The sequence below is a fragment of the Sus scrofa genome, unplaced genomic scaffold (assembly GCF_000003025.6).
Source record: "Sus scrofa isolate TJ Tabasco breed Duroc unplaced genomic scaffold, Sscrofa11.1 Contig1878, whole genome shotgun sequence".
Lineage (NCBI taxonomy): Eukaryota > Metazoa > Chordata > Mammalia > Artiodactyla > Suidae > Sus > Sus scrofa.
The window spans coordinates 927,092-941,352 of NW_018084968.1; the positions used below are offsets into that span (position 1 = coordinate 927,092).

Here is a 14,261-nt window from a genome sequence, read left to right on the forward strand (position 1 = left end):
CACATCCATGTGGCTCACAACATAACTACTTGGCATTGCTCCTGTTGGTTTTTTTTTTTGTTTTTTTTTGTTTTTTGTTTTTTTTGTCTTTTTACCATTTCTTGGGCCACTCCCGTGGCACATGGAGGTTCCCAGGCTAGGGGTCAAATCAGAGCTGTAGCTGCTGGCCTACACCAGAGCCACAGCAACATGGGATCCGAGCTGCATCTGCAACCTACATCACAGCTCACGGCAATGCCGGATCTTTAACCCACTGAGCAAGGCCAGGGATTGAACCCGCAACCTCATGATTCCTAGTTGGATTCATTAACCACTGAGCCACGACGGGCTCCTTAGATATTTCTTATTAATACAGTGAATTAATCATTTTCATGGTAATGAATATAGAGGGTTATGTGAAAGAAGGAAAGGAAATAGTTTTTATTTTAGAACTGTTATGTGCCTGGCACTTGGCGTATGTGATCTCACAATGCCCTGTGTAGTTGGACATAACTATTTCCATTTTTTTTTTCCAGGAGTCACATGTTCCAGGGCACCCAATTAGAAGGGGCAGACTGAAATCTGACCCCGTGGGGGTCTAACTTTAAAGTTCATTGTTTCTTTACTCTCCTGTACCATGTGCTCTCGGAAAATGTCACTAATTATGATTGAAAGGGTAACCATCACATAATTTTGTCGGCAGAATTATGAACTCTCGGATGAGAATGCTCTGCGCCCTTTCCTGTGGGTATGATTGTTGAGATACACGTGCATAATGTAAGTTGATTGATTTGCAGGTACATTCACTTTGGTCCCGGAACAGTCCTTGGAAGAGTGAGTCTAAGTTTTGAAAATGATCACTTTGAAATATGTTTCCGGGGAATCAATATAAAGGAGGTACCCTAGCACAGTTTTTTGTGACACATGTAACGTGCTGCTCTGTCAATTTCTCTCTCTCTCTCTTTTTTTTTTCTGGCTTTCTTTTTTTCTTTGTCTTTTTAGGGCTGCCCTGGCAGCATATGGAAGTTCCCAGGCTAGGGGTGGAATTGGAGCTGTAGCTGCTGGCCTACACCACAGCCACAGCAACGAGGGATCTGAGCTGCCCCTGTGCCCTGCACCACAACTCGTGGCAATGCCAGATCCTTAACCCACTGCATGAGGCCAGGGAGCGAACCCGCATCCTTATGGATACTAGTTGGGTTCATTACCACTGAGCCATGCGGGGAACTCCCGAAAATCTGGCTTTCTTTCTTTTTTTTTTTTTTTTTTTTTGTCTTTTTTTTTTGTTGTTGTTGTTGCTATTTCTTGGGCCGCTCCCGCGGCATATAGAGGTTCCCAGGCCAGGGGTTGAATCGGAGCTGTAGCCACCGTCCTACGCCAGAGCCACAGCAACGCAGGATCCGAGCCGCGTCTGCAACCTACACCACAGCTCACAGCTCACGGCAACGCCGGATCGTTAACCCACTGAGCAAGGGCAGGGACCGAACCCGCAACCTCATGGTTCCTAGTCGGATTCGTTAACCACTGCGCCACGACGGGAACTCCATCTGGCTTTCTTAAAGGGGCTTACCCTTGTTGTGTGATGACCCTACACAGGACTAGACCGATACTTGATGGGCTAATTATTTATGTTCCAAAAAATCTCCCCCTAAATTTTACAGCATCACGATAGCATCTTCTTTGTGGATCTTCTTCTCTTACGGGGTACCTAGTTCTGAAGCACCGAATATATGTTTTTTGAATGAACGAATTCCTTGAGCCAATAGTATACAGGAGTGGGCTGGACCTAAGAAGTTGCTGAGATGAAAAAAAATCCAGTTCTTGTATTTAAGAATCTCAAGGTCTGAAGGGAAAACAAATATGCAAACAGGTATAAGCAATGGGGTGACCGATGCAACCAAAATGTTTTTTAATTGTTTCTATCATCCATTTATTGAAAAGTATTTAATATTTGGCTCATATTCTGAGCCATACTGTAAGCTTAGGGCTATATATTTAGTGAAGGAAAAAAAAAAGAGATATGGGCCATACCATTCCGGTGTTTATGGTTTTTCTATGCCTATAGGCATAGCAGGCAACATACTACATTTGTATCTACATGTATAGGTTCTAGCCCCATACTGCCTGGGTTCAAATCCTCCCACTTACTAGTTCCATGACTTTGGGTAAATGGTTTAACATTTCTGTGCCTTCATTCCTCTATCCCGTGGATTTAAACATAGTAGAGTATCTACTTCATAGAATTATTCTGAGGATCAAGTGCATTAATACCCGAAAGTAATAGATTAGTGACCCTCCTCTCACAGTCAGGGCAGAAGGGCATTCATCAATTAAGCCAGTAGGACTGCAAATCATACATTTACAATGGATAAGCAGGAGTTTCCGTCGTGGCTCAGTGGTTAACAAACCCGACTAGTATCCATGAGGATGTGGGTTCAATCCCTGGCCTCACTCACTCAGTGGGTTAAGGATCTGGTGTTGCTGCGAGCTGTGGTGTAGGTTGCAGATGTGGCTCGGTTCCTGTGTTGGTGTGGCTGTGGTGTAGGCCAGCAGCTACAGCTCCCACAGGGAGCCTGGCGAGGGAGCCTGGGAACCTCCATATGCTGTGAGTGCGGCCCCAAAAAGACAACAACAACAACAAAAAAAAGGATAAGCAATGAGTTTCGACTGTAGGACACAGGCAATTGTATCCAATCTCTTGGGATAGAACATGATGGGAGATAGGATGAGAAAAAGAGTATGTATATATATATATGTATGTATGACTGGGTCCCTATGATATACAGCAGAAATTGGCCCAACACTGTAAATCAACAATACTTTAATCAAATAAAATTAAATTAAAAAGGACGGCACAAGGGAGCCTCACAATGGGAAAAACAAAAAACTTTGTATGTAATACACTTTGGTTGTTCTGAGTCTTTGCCAAATCCACATTCCACTTTTACTGCTTCTTGTTTTTAAAATGACAAGTATTTTAAACTTAAGTGTTCACTCACTCCTGTACCCTTGAAGAGCACAAATAAGCCCCCTGCTGTGGTCTGGGAGGCCGCGGCGGCGGAGATAGAACGAGATCCACAAGGCATCTCGCACAAGGCATCTCCTTTGTGATGCTCCCTTTTCTCCCCGGGCAAGTCAGCAGCTCCGTTCTCTGTGTCCCCAGAGCCCTTTGTGCCCCAAACTCTGTTACGTGCTCATCGGAATGCCTAGAATCCAATCCTCATCTTTGGCCAGTTAGCCAACATGAGGCTGATCGTTTGGTTCACCGTGCCCTGTAAGCCCAGCCTCTAAAGATTGAGAGGAAGAAATAATCTGCTTGTTAAAACAAGGGACCTGCTTAGAAAAGCTCACTGCACAAACTGTCCAATATCATTCGAAGTGCATCCAGGTACCCGAGCACAGGTACCCATATGCTCATCAAGAGAATGGACACAGAACGGACCCTCGCCAGGCAAGGAAGGCGCCCACTTGAGCTTCCAGAGAGCCTTGGAATCTGCTCGGGGCAGCCCTCGGCAAGATGTGTGTCTGGGGTGGATGAAGAACAAATGGCTGTATTCTGAAGCTGGTTCTGACCTTCCATTTTCTTTTTCTTTTTTTTTTTTTTTTTGTCTTTTGTCTTTTTGCTGTTGTTGTTGTTGTTGTTGCTATTTCTTGGGCCGCTCCTGAGGCATATGGAGGTTCCCAGGCTAGGGGTTGAATCGGAGCTGTAGCCACCGGCCTACGCCAGAGCCACAGCAACACGGGATCCGAGCCGCGTCTGCAACCTACACCACAGCTCACGGCAACGCCGGATCGTTAACCCACTGAGCAAGGGCAGGGACCGAACCCGCAACCTCATGGTTCCTAGTCGGATTCGTTAGCCACTGCGCCACGACGGGAACTCCCCATTTTCTTTTCCTTTCTTTCTTTCTTTCTTTCTTTCTTTCTTTTTTACTTTTTTCATTGAAACAGAGTTAATTTCCAAGGTTGTCTTAGTTTCAGGTGTACAGCAAAGTGATTCAGGTTCTTTTTTTTCCAGATCCTTTTCCATTATAGGTTATTACAAGATCCTGAATGTATTTCCCTGTGCTCTACAGCCAGTCTTTGTTCTTTATCTATTTTATACACAGTATTGTGTCCATGTCAATCCCAAACTCCTAAGTTATTCCCACCCCACCCCTCTGGTAGCCTTAAATTTCTGTTCCGTGTCTGTGAGTCTATTTCTGCTTTGTAAATAAGTTAATTTACATCACAAGTGACAGCGTATGATGTTTGCCTTTCTCTGACTTCCTTCGCTTCGTAAGATAACCTCTGGGTCCATCCATGTGGCTGCACATGGCGCGATGTTCTTTTTTTGTGGCTGTGACTCCCCATTTTTTAAGCTTGGATGAGGGGGCCAGAAGTTGATCTCGATGGTCCAAGCCTGAGAGCAGGGACCAAACTCGCAGGTTTTGCTGCAGAAGAGTGGATATGAGTAACTCATCATTGTCTCGGGGACTCTGGAGGAAGTCATGTCTCTACTTAATTTCAGCAAAGTATCTGAAAATGTTTCTTAATTGTTAGGGAAAAAAAAAAAAAGCCAAAGGGTTCACCAGGCAACCAGTGGTGAAAATGCTCTCTGGGCCGAGCGGGGAAAGTGCAGAAACAAAGGCACCCCACAACCTGAAGCCTTTGGTGCATTAGTGACATTTTGACAGTATTTGAACGCCGTAGATAAACAGAGGCGTTTCAAGAGGAGCGCCCGCGGCGGTAGGGGGCCAATCATTAAGGTTCTTAAATTCACCAATTTAAGTTAAAGCTTGTCCCTCCCTATGTTATTAGTCTGTAATAGGCTGGGCTGCTGTTAAAAAAGGCTTGAAAAAGGTGAAAAAGAATAAAAAAAAAGAGAAATCCCTCATGCCACACTACTACTGCTGCGTGCATTCTGAAACGAATTTCTTCAAATAGAGTCTTTTTTTTTTTTTTTTTTTCATGCTTCTGCAAAAACCAGTTTGAAGAATCTGGCATTTAAAGACACAAATGTTTCTGAAATACCCCACCACAGCAAAGTATCTGAAAATGTTTCTTAATTGTTAGGGAAAAAAAAAAAAAGCCAAAACCTATTTCTGTTCGTGCTTGGAACAAGTTTTTTAAAATACACTACCCTTCAAACACACCATCTTTTCCGGTCCCAAGAGGCTAAGGCTGGCAGTGCTGAGTGGTTTTATAGAGATGCATGTCTCTCTTGCACATCACGCCTCCACTTCAACACACAATTTTATTTATTTATTTATTTATTTATTTATTTATTTATTTATTTATTTATTTTTGGCTGGGTACGTGCCCTAAAAGGTGGCTGTAGATATACAGCCCAGGACACGGAAGGATACACAGCACTGCCTCTCTGGAACCAGCCTGGCAAAGCCTTTTGAGAATCCTTTGGCCAAAATGTACTTTAATCTCTCCAATTGGAATAAGCTCCGCGTGCATTTCCCAAAGATGCGGCTTCTCCCATCTGCCTTAAGCAAACACATGTTCCTCCACAGTGCCCAGGGAAAGAAAAGTCCTGCAGAGGGGCTGAGAAGAGAGAGGCAGGGCCAGGCTCCTGTTCCATCTGGTTGCAAAAGAGAAATGAACCAGATTCCCTTCTGGACCTTCGGCCAGTGCCTGCTCCCTCTGCTGCCAGGCCCCCTCCAAGAAACGTCCTTGCCCCGTGGCCCCAGCCCTGAACCTCCATTCGTCGTGTCCTTCCTGTAGGGCAGGTACTTGAGAGCAGTTCCCTTCTTGGGTGTCTGCTGTTTTCAACTTCTCGTTGTCCCTGTCGTGGCTCCCTGCCTTCTAGCACCAGCAAGATGGGAACTTTGTGTTTCAGACTTCCGGACATGCTTACAGATGCCAGAACATGGCAAGCACCCATCCCTTCGACAGGTGCTCTTCCTGTTACTTAGAATGCTTGTCCCTCCCTATGTTATTCGTCTGTAATAGGCTGGGCTGCTGTTAAAAAGTACCATAGACTGGTGGTATCGATATGAATATAGGTATACATACAGTGCATACATGTATATAGGTATAGATACAGCATATATAGGTATAGTGTGTGTGTATAGAGAGAGACATAGTATAGGTATAGGTATAAATACAGATAGGTGGCTCACAGAACATGTATTTATTTCTCGCAGTTCTGGAGCCTGGGAGGTCCAAGACGATGGTGCTGGCCAATTCAGTTGCTGGTGATCACTGTTCCCCTCTGTGTCCTCACATAGTTGAGAGACTGATCTTTCTTCCTCTTTTTTTTTTTTTTTTTTTGTCTTTTTGTCTTTTGTTGTTGTTGTTGTTGCTATTGCTATTTCTTGGGCCGCTCCCGCGGCATATGGAGGTTCCCAGGCTAGGGGTCGAATCGGAGCTGTAGCCACCGGCCTACGCCAGAGCCACAGCAACGCGGGATCTGAGCCACGTCTGCAACCTACACCACAGCTCACGGCAACGCCAGATCGTTAACCCACTGAGCAAGGGCAGGGACCGAACCCGCAACCTCATGGTTCCTAGTCGGATTCGTTAACCACTGCGCTACGACGGGAACTCCTCTTCCTCTTTTTATAAAGCCACTCATCCCATGCTCATGCTGCCCCCCTCTCATGGCCTCTTCTAACCCTAACGCCGTCCCAAAGGTCCACCTCTAGATTCTATCTCCTTGGGGGTTAAGACTTCAACAGGTGCATTGGGGGAGGGGCAGACACAGTCCAGTGCATGACACAGACCAAGTCTTGTCCTTCAAATCTCGATTCTGATGTTGATGTCTCCGGAAAGCCTTTCCCAATTCTCTCCACGTGGCTTGAGTTCCTTCTCCGCAAATTCATCTCATCAGAGCCCACATCAAACTGCTCCATCACGGGCTGTTTATTTGTCATTCTTCCTCATTAGATCGTGAACCACGTGAGAGGGCAGGCTTGTCCTTTGCTTCAATTCCCCGGGAACATAATAGGTAGTAAGTGTTCAATAAATGATTTAATGAGAGCAGGAGAGAAGAAATTACTTTCAAAATAAATGCATAATAGATGAGATTATTGTCCACCCCATGAAAGGGTGTTATGAATGTCAATTTCTACTCCAGATACCATGAGGGCAGCTTTCCTGAGAACGGGCTGGCTAACCAATATTCCCTTTGCTGGGTAGGAAACTAGCCCTCACATCTGTTTACTGAGACCTTGGCTTTTCAGCTCCTGTGTTCTTTTGAGTCCTTGTTTAATCACTTCTTTAAATTCACCAATTTAAGTTAAAGCTGATCTCTGAACTCAGGATGGCAGATCCTGGGGGCAGAGCCTTGAAAATTAACTGTGTATCCAAGAGGATGGGAGAACCGTTTATTCACAAATCCCTTACAGTTTACAAATTTTTGTTCTTTTCCTTCTTTTTTTAACAAGCCCAAATCTCCAGGCAAAGTGGTTGTTTCTAAAGGGCAGGGAGGAAACTCACAAACACTGAGCTGGGAAAAGAGATGTTCTGTTGGTAGGCTTGATCCTGGCACAAAGTAGCAACTCAGTAAATATTTATTTAGTGGAGGCATGACTAAACATTTTCTTCCTGTGTTTCTTTCCTTAGCAGAATTTCACATTTCCCCTTCCTCAAGAATCCTAAGGTTTAGCTCAGACTCCCCTTTAGCTTCTTAGGTGGGGCATCAGTCATCACAAACCACCAAAACTCTAATCAGACTTACAATCTAGAATGCTGATTACCCCCCCAATAATGAGCTGTCTTGGAGACCAGTTAAACAGTCGTTTGTCACGGATGTTTCTTTACAGTTTGCCTCTACCCCCTACCCCAAACCATTACCCACATTCCTAAGGAGATGTGTCTTTCCCCCAACCCTTGAATACTGACTTAGTCCAAGAACAAACCTGTGCTAACCTGTATAACTAACTGCTCCTTAAGCGGCAGGGAGCCTGAGTTCTCCCTCTGTGCTCCTGGCCAATCTGTTGGTCAATCAAATTTGCTTGAAGTCTCAGTGCTCCGGCCTCTTGCTTCTTCTTTGAGTTTCTGCTCTAACATACCTCACACCCAATAGCGGAGGGTTTCAGAGGTTCAGAGGGCTGAACCATGTCTCCTCGACCCAGATGCATTTTGCTCTGTAGATGGCAGATTCACAAAGGATGGGTAGTAACTGAGCCTAGATGCCTTTATTTGGGACGAAGTGCTGGCACATCCTCAAGGTCTATCCTTGAGCTCGTGGTCCTAACTCTCTGGGGGCCCATACACGTCTAGATTATGCCAGATATTTTCGCGTCCACTCTTGGACCCCGAAAGGTTTCAAAGGGTCCATTCAAGAGCTGAACTCCTGGAACCCTGCAATCCAAGTCCCCTCACACCCCTGTCTGTATCATTTGAGCCCCTGCTATACTCTTCTCCTAGTGCCCTAGGCAATTAGAGGAATGATGCTCATTTTGTCCTCCAATGTTCCTGCCTCTTCCTTGGTTACGAAACAGGAGGGAAGGGGACAGGGCACAGCCCTTAAAAGAATGACATAGTCCTTGAGGATGTGACAAAAACAGGTTAGAACAAACTAGGTCCAAGATGATGGATGATTTGACTTCCAGTGGACCTTGAACTTCATTATATGCTCCTTGGAACACATTAGCATCCGAATGACATGCCCACAGGCGCCAGGACATTTCCAAGGTGACCCAAGGGCCAAAAGTGGGTGGGGCCCAGTTCTTGGAAATCCCCGCCCCTTTCTCCAAAGAGTTGGAAAAATCCTCTCACTCATTAGCCTAAGAAATTGCCTAGCCCGTTAAAAACTCACCACCTCCTCTATCGGGTCCTCTTGCCTTCTGAGACGGCCCCCACTCTCTCTCTGTAAATCTACTTCTTACCTATCACTTTGCCTCTTGCTGAATTCCTTCCACAGGAGACATAAGGAACCGGGACTTCAGGAAGTACTGGAACCAGGTGTGTGATTTTATTGTGATTTTTAATTTAGAAAAACCAGTGAGTTCAAATCCCAGTCTGGGTTTTGGCTGGGCTTGAATGCCAGCATGTGGGTTTGAGTCTCAATCTGATGTGTGCCCTTTCAGCCAGACTCCATCAGACTCTATCCATGTGTATGCGTGTGTGTGTGTGTGTGTGTGTGTGTGTGTGTGTGTGTGTGTGTTGTCCCTGTCCTCCTGTGAGTGCTCTATGGGCTGTGACTATGGTTCTCTGTCTTGGTTATGTGTTAGGATTCCCTGGCAGCTCTTACAAAGTACCAGTGATGCCTGGGTTCTAACTCAGGCTATTTGAATCAGGATCTCAAGGAAAGGAGCCCAGGGATCGATGTTAAAAAAAAAAAATTCTCTGTATCAGTGTGACATAAAGTGTGGTCCCTGGTACAGCATCACCCAGAAGCTTGTAAAGAATGCAAATTCAGGAGTTCCCGTCGTGGCTCAGTGGTTAACGAATCCGACTAGGAACCATGAGGTTGCGGGTTCGATCCCTGGCTTTGCTCAGTGGGTTAAGGATCCAGCGTTGCTGTGAGCTGTGGTGTAGGTTGCAGACGCAGACGCGGCTCGGATCCTGCATTGCTGTGGCTCTGGCGTAGGCCGGTGGCTCCAGCTCCGATTCGACCCCTAGCCTGGGAACCTCCATATGCTGCAGGAGGGGCCCAAGAAATGGCAAAAAGACAAAACAAAAACAAAACAAAAGAAGAATGCAAATTCACAGATGCCCACCCAGATCTACTGATTCAGACTCAGGGGGTGGGGGTAGTGGAGAGGGAAGAGAAGCACTGGGCTTTAGATTGAGTTTGTGGGTTACCCTGTTCCACTCTCCCTCTATCCTTGAAACTTAAGGTGGCTGCCCAGCTTCCTCAACTTGACCTTGGGAGTGGGTTTCCTGCCACTCTTTTTTTTTTTTTTTTTTTTTTTTTTTTTTGTCTTTTTGCTATTTCTTGGGCCGTTCCTTCGGCATGTGGAAGTTCCCAGGCTAGGGGTCTAATCGGAGCTATAGCTGCCGGCCTATGCCAGAGCCACAGCAACGCAGGATCCGAGCCGTATCTGCAACCTACACCACAGCTCACGGCAACGCCGGATCGTTAACCCACTGAGCAAGGGCAGGGATCGAACCTGCAACCTCATGGTTCCTAGTCGGATTCGTTAACTACTGCGCCACGATGGGAACTCCTCCTGCCACTCTTTCCTAGCAAGCCATAGTTCCCATTTTATGCCCTTCCTTACTCAAGTTTCTAAAATACCAACCGTGTTAATTAGTTTGACCCTCCACACTTTTTCTAAAATTAGCTACATATTAAGTGTTTTCTGGAGGGCTCATCACCCAAAGCAGAGAATAATGAGTGGTCTAGTTTCCCACTGGAACATAGAAAAATAAGGAGAAAAACCAGTGGCACTCTTCAGTGCTGATTCCTCATTTTCTTCTGCTCTGGGAGAAGGGGCCCCAACATCAGTGGGGATCAGTGGAATCTCTCCAGCGGAGGGGTGGATCCCTGGCAGGTATGGATTTCTTCATTCCATCTGGCTCAAGTATGGGCTGCATTGGGCAGACTCTATAATCCATCTCCAGAGGGGAGTGAATTTGAGTGGTAAACAATCATGCATGATGAGGGACTCTGTTAAGTAGGAAGAACTTTCCTCTCCACGTCGTCCTGTGCTTGGACTCTGCATATACCTTGTCGTGGTGTCATGGAGGCAGCCTCAGGATGTCAGATGCTATTTCTGATCTGGGGAGTTGTCATCAGCCATTCGGTGCAAGTGATCCCTCCCTGCACACAGAGTCTGAAGAATCCCTGACATGCCCTATGGATAAAGAAGGTCCATGTTTTCTCGCACAGCTTTCTTTCAAGTGTGCTTCACTTTATTTCCAAGACTGTTCTTTTATTATTATTATTATTTTTTTTTTTTGGTCTTTTTGCTATTTCTAGGGCCGCTCCCGCAGCATATGGAGGTTCCCAGGCTAGGGGTCTAATCGGAGCTGTAGCCGCCAGCCTATGCCAGAGCCACAGCAACGCGGGATCCGAGCCATGTCTGCAACCTACACCACAGCTCACGGCAACGCCAGATCGTTAACCCACTGAGCAAGGGCAGGGATCGAACCCGAGACCTCATGGTTCCTAGTCGGATTCATTAACCACTGCGCCACAGCGGGAACTCCCCCCCAAGACTGTTCTTATCATCCAAGTGTCTCCATCCCACTGGGTGGGTCCAGGCAGCCAAGTCCAGTGTTTTAAGCTCCTTCTCTCTCTGTGATAACTAATGCATTGATTTCTTTCAGAGTGCTGCCCTTCTCCTGTTTCTCTGCAAGTTAGAATCAGAGTAAAAAGGGAGCGGCGTCTTAGTTGACCTTGATGAGGGGGTGGAGAGGAGAGAACCGGGGCCTTTGAATTCAGATCCAATCCTTGCGATGCTTACTAGTGATTGTTGCCGAGAGGCTGGTCAGAGCCTCTCCACGGATGTGCCGAGCCCTGAAGCACATTTTGTCTGATGCCATCTGTTTTGTATTTTTAATAAACTTTTAATTTTAGAACAGTTTTTGATTTACAGAATTATTGCAAAGAGAGTACAGAAAGTTCCCATAGACTGCACATTCAGTTTCCTCTGTTTTTAAAATCTTCCATCGGTCTGGTGCGTTTGTCACAATGAAGGAACTAATATTGGGACATCGTTATTTACTAATATCCATCCCTTATTCAGATTTCCTCAGTTTCCCCCCACCATCCTCCTTCTGTTCCAGGATCTTGTCCAGGGCACCATATTACGTCTACTCCTCCTGTCTCCTTAGGCAGCTCTAGGTTGTGACATTTTCTCAGACTTTTCTTGTTTTTGATGGCCTTGACACTTGGGAGGCGTCTTGGTCATGTGTTTTGTACACCGGCCCTCAATTGGGATTTTTCTCATTGTTTTTCTCATGATGAGACGAAGGCCATGGGTTTTGGAGGAAGATCACGTGGTAAAGAGCCATTCTTATCCTGTCAAGGGTACGCACTGTCAACACGACTTATCACCACTGATGCTGACCTGGATCCCGTGTCCAAGGTCTCGTGTGCCAGGCTTCCCCACTGGGAAGGTATCCCATCCACTTTCCGTGTTGTCCTCTTTGGGAGGAAGTCAGTAGGCAGAGCTGGCCCTTAAGGAGTGGGAAGTTATGCCTCACCTCCTCCAGGGTGGAGTTTTTCCAAATATTATTTAAAATCTTTCTGCATGGGTGATTTCTCTCTTCGCTCCCATTTATTTATTCACTCAATGGTTTGCATAGATTCATGGATATTTATTTTAGGGTTTGGGTTATAATCTGATAGTCCTTAATTGCTTGCTCAAGCTGTTCTAGCTTTTGCCATTGGGAGCTCTTGCTGTGGCTCCTCTATTCATTTGACCTGCTCATTTTTGTGTGCTCTGTGGTGGTGGTGGCGGTGGTGGTTTTTTGGTGCCATCTGTTTTTATGCCTGGATAATGTGTGCTGATGCTGCCGGCATCTCTGGTCTTGGTTACTTGCTTCTGCGGTCGCTTTGCTCCACCACCGTCAGGCTGCTGCTCTGAGGTTTCCCTTGGCCATTCTGTGCCCTCCCCCAGAGCATGTAGGTGTTTGGGGTCCCTCAGGCCATGGGGGCTCAGGGTTACCCCCTCCATCTTACTCCCTGCACTCCCATGGCCATATGGGTACCTTGGCCTCTATGCCACTTGAGTATGACACCGAACTGAAGGCAGGAGTTTGGGCGGCTATAGCTTCGCCTGCCATCATCCTTCAGGGTCCCCTACTGTGTGAAGGCTTGAAGGAAGCTCCTGTGAGATCCTTTTTCCTCTGAGTGGAGAAATAGCTTGCAGATTAAAGGGAAAGGCTCATATATTGGAATGAAGTTCATCTGCATTCCAATACCAGGTTGGCAACTTTTTTTTTTTAAGATAAACTTTTTGTTTTATTTTACTGTCACTGTTGGTGGGAATGTAAATTGGTACCACCACTAGGAAAAACAGTATACAGCTTCCTCAGCAAACGAAATATAGCACTGCTATATGATCCATCAATCCCACCCCTGGGCATATAGCCAGACAAAACAGTTACATGCACCCCTATGTTTATTGCAGGTGGGTGACATTTTAGCTGTGGGATCTTGGCCCAATTACTCATTCTTTCTGAGGTTTTGGTTGTTTATCAATAACAGGACTTACTTACAATGCCGATGGTAAGTGTTAGTATGAAGTTTTGCTGGTACAGAAAAGCTCAGATGCCACCAATGTGAATCAAGTTAAGAAAAAAAGGCTGAGGGAGTTCCCGTCGTGGTGCAGTGGTTAATGAATCCGACTAGGAACCATGAGGTTGTGGGTTCGGTCCCTGCCCTTGCTCAGTGGGTTAACGATCTGGCGTTGCCGTGAGCTGTGGTGTAGGTTGCAGACGCGGCTCGGATCCCGCGTTGCTGTGGCTCTGGCATAGGCCGGCAGCTATAGCTCCGATTAGACCCCTAGCCTGGGAACCTCCATATGCCGCAGGAATGGCCCAAGAAATAGCAACAACAACAAAAGACAAAAAAAAAAAAAAAAAAAGGCTAAGAAATGTTCTCTTTCCTCCCCTCCCCCACTAATCAGGGCTCTGTCACTCAAGAAGGAGGGCTGAATGGCTGTGCTATGACAGTTGCCAGTGTTGCCCTCTCCTTGGCTAGGTTCCCTGAGGGTGGGAGATAATGTATGTCAAATCCCAATTGTATGTCAAATGCCAGAATATAGGAGTTCCTGCTGTGGCTCTGCAGAATGTATGTATGAGGATGTGGATTCAATCCCTGGCCTCCTTCAGTGGGTTAAGCATCTGCTGGTGTTGCTGTGAGCTATGGCATAGGGTGGCACAGCTGCAGTTCCAATTTGACCCCTAGCCTGGGAACTTCCATATGCTGTGGCTGAGGCCAAAAAAAAGGGGAAAAAAAAAAAAAAGCCTGAATATAGTAGATGCTCAATGAATAAGCACTCTGTTTTTATTTTGCAGTACTTTGTGGGAGAGAAAACTTCCACAGGGCGATAGGAAAGGACTGGATTGGACCAGCGTCTCCTTAAGAGAACTTTCTATGGTAAGACAGAATACAAACTTTTATTTCAATTAATCGGCGGTAATAGGAAGAGCTTTGCGAAACAGAATGGGGGAAAAATAGGAAGATAATCTCCAGGTGTTGAGGTTATACGCCAGACACTATGGTTAGTGCTTGAACTATCTTCTCTCATTCAATGCTTACAATCATCTGATGAAATAAATGGCTATATTTCACCCTATTTTACAAATCAAGTAAGGGAGGCCTTGGACAGTTAACTGACTTGCCTCGTGGCAGGTTCCATCCAGGATTTTCACGTGCAGAGGTCAGA

The 14,261-nt window shown here is 46.0% G+C and overlaps 1 long non-coding RNA gene across 2 annotated transcripts in view; it reads left to right on the forward strand.

The window, feature by feature from the left end:
* The first annotated feature begins 8,712 nt into the window (after window positions 1-8,712).
* Window positions 8,713-14,261, forward strand: part of LOC106507469 — a 129,116-nt gene continuing 123,567 nt past the window's right edge. For both annotated transcript variants that reach the window (XR_002341049.1, XR_002341048.1), the window contains exons 1-2: window positions 8,713-8,880; window positions 13,891-13,972. This is a non-coding gene — a long non-coding RNA (uncharacterized LOC106507469). The remainder of the gene's footprint in view (window positions 8,881-13,890; window positions 13,973-14,261) is intronic.